The sequence below is a fragment of the Camellia sinensis genome, chromosome 6 (genome assembly GCF_055761805.1).
Source record: "Camellia sinensis isolate YWXY chromosome 6, ASM5576180v1, whole genome shotgun sequence".
NCBI classification, from domain to species: Eukaryota; Viridiplantae; Streptophyta; class Magnoliopsida; order Ericales; family Theaceae; genus Camellia; species Camellia sinensis.
Window position 1 is genome coordinate 4,287,336 of NC_138966.1, and position 2,665 is coordinate 4,290,000.

The window sequence follows — 2,665 nt, forward strand, 5'->3', positions numbered from 1 at the left end:
GCCCCCCCCTTATAATAGCCTGTTAAGCCCTTTTCAATCTGGCAGGAGGAAACATCAAGCATGTTCGAGGAGTCATAATGGGGTTTTTTTAAAAAGTAATGGTTTTTTGCCAAAACTTTCAACATGAAAGTTGTAGGAAATAATTTAATACACCATAAAAAAAATTAAAAAAAATATTTTTTTACAGAAAATATTTTATTTTAATTTATTTCGATATTAATACTTAAAAAATAATAAAAATTAATAAAAATAGTCAAAAAATTATGGAAAAATAGTCAAACAATTATGGAAAAATTCCCATAATTAAAGGATGATTCACTAGTAATTATAGAAATTATTAAATTATTTTTTTCATTTTTTTTATTTTATTTTGATTTTTTTATGCCAAATAAGGGCTTTAAAAATTCGAAAAGCTCCAGAAAAATTGCAAAAAAATAGGGAATGACATTTAAAATTGATTGTAGTGCATTTTTAATTGTGTTGCACGGTTTGGGTAAGATTATAAAAGAATCATGTTCAAAAAGATCGATCGAGGCGGTGGCACGCCATGGCCTTGGCCTTGGCCTTGGCCTTTGCCCGCGGCCTTGGCCTTTGCCTTGGCCTTGGCCATGCCTTGCACAGGGACTTGGCCTTGCCCACTGCCTTGGCCTTGGCTTTGGCCTTGGCCTTGGCATGGCATGGCATGCTCGCCGAGGCCGTGGCATGCCTTGCTGCTAGCCAAGGCCGTGGCGTGGCATGCTCGCCCAGCCCGTGGCATGCCGTGCTCGCCCAGCCCGTGGCACGCCATGTTGGCCCAAGGCATTGGCATGGCATGCCGGCCAAGGCATGCTGGCCAACGCTGCACAAGGCGGTGCCATGGCATGGCATGCTGACCAAGACCGTGCCATGGCATGCTGGGCGAGGCCGGGGCATGGCATGCTGGCCGAGGCCGTGGCTTGCCATGCCGCCACGGCCGTGGCATGCCGGGCAACGGACCGGCATGGCCCAGCCCGTGGCACGCCATGTTGGCCCAAGGCATTGGCATGGCATGCCGGCCAAGGCATGCTGGCCAACGCTGCGGCACGGCGTGCTGGACAAGGCGGTGCCATGGCATGGCATGCTGACCAAGACAGTGCCATGGCATGCTGGCCGAGGCCGTGGCATGGCATGCTGGCCGAGGCCGTGGCTTGCCATGCCGCCACGGCCGTGGCATGCTGGGCAACGGACCGGCATGGCATGCTGGCCGTGGCGGTGGCACGACATGCTGGCCAAGGCAGTGGCATGGCATGTAGGCCAAGGCTAAGGCATGGCACGCTGTGGCATGGCACGCTGGCCAAGGCAGTCGCAAGGCATGCGGGCCGAGGCCGCGGCATGTCATGCGAGCCGAGGACGTGGCATGGCATGCGGGCCGAGGCCGTGGCATGGCAAGTTGGGCGACGTCGTGGCAAGGCATGCGGGCCGAGGCCGTGGCATGTCATGCGGGCCGAGGCCGTGGCATGGCATGCGGGCCGAGGCCGTGGCAAGGCATGTTGGCCGACGCCGTAGCAAGGCATGCGGGCCGAGGCCGTGGCACGTCATGCGGGCCGAGGCCGTGGCACGTCATGCGGGCCGAGGCCGTGGCATGGCATGTTTGGCAACGCCGTGGCAAGACATGCGGGCCGTGGCATGGCATGGCATGCGGGCCGAGGCCGTGACTCGACATGTTGGCCAAGGCTAAGGCATGGCACGCCGGGCAACGCGGTGGCAAGGCATGCGGGCCGAGGCCGTGGCATGGCATGTTGGGCAACGCCGTAGCAAGGCATGCGGGCCGAGGCCGTGGCATGGCATGCGGGCCGTGGCCGTGGCATGGCAAGTTGGGCGACGCCGTCGCAAGGCATGCGGGCCGAGGCCGTGGCATGGCATGTTGGGTAACGCCGTAGCAAGGCATGCGGGCCGAGGCCGTGGCATGGCATGCGGGCCGAGGCCGTGGCATGGCATGCGGGCCGTGGCCGTGGCATGGCATGTTGGGCGACGCCGTCGCAAGGCATGCGGGCCGAGGCCGTGGCATGGCATGTTGGGCAACGCCGTAGCAAGGCATACGGGCCGAGGTCGTGGCATGGCATGCGGGCCGAGGCCGTGGCATGGCATGCGGGCCGAGGCCGTGGCATGGCATGCGGGCCGTGGCCGTGGCATGGCATGTTGGGCGACGCCGTCGCAAGGCATGCGGGCCGAGGCCGTGGCATGGCATGTTTGGCAACGCCGTGGCAAGACATGCGGGCCGTGGCATGGCATGTGGCATGCGGGCCGAGGCCGTGGCATGGCATGTTGGGCAACGCCGTGGCAAGGCATGCGGGCCGAGGCCGTGGCATGCCATGATGGCCGAGGCCGTGGCATGTCATGCGGGCCGAGGCCGTGGCATGGCATGTTGGGCGACGCCGTAGCAAGGCATGCGGTCTGAGGCCGTGGCATGTCATGCGGGCCGAGGCCGTGGCATGGCTTGTTGGGCGACGCCGTAGCAAGGCATGCGGGCCGAGGCCGTGGCATGTCATGCGAGCCGAGGCCGTGGCATGGCATGCGGGCCGAGGCCGTGGCATGGCAAGTTGGGCGACGTCGTGGCAAGGCATGCGGGCCGAGGCCGTGGCATGTCATGCTGGCCGAGGCCGTGGCATGGCATGCGGGCCGAGGCCGTGGCATGGCATGTTGGGCG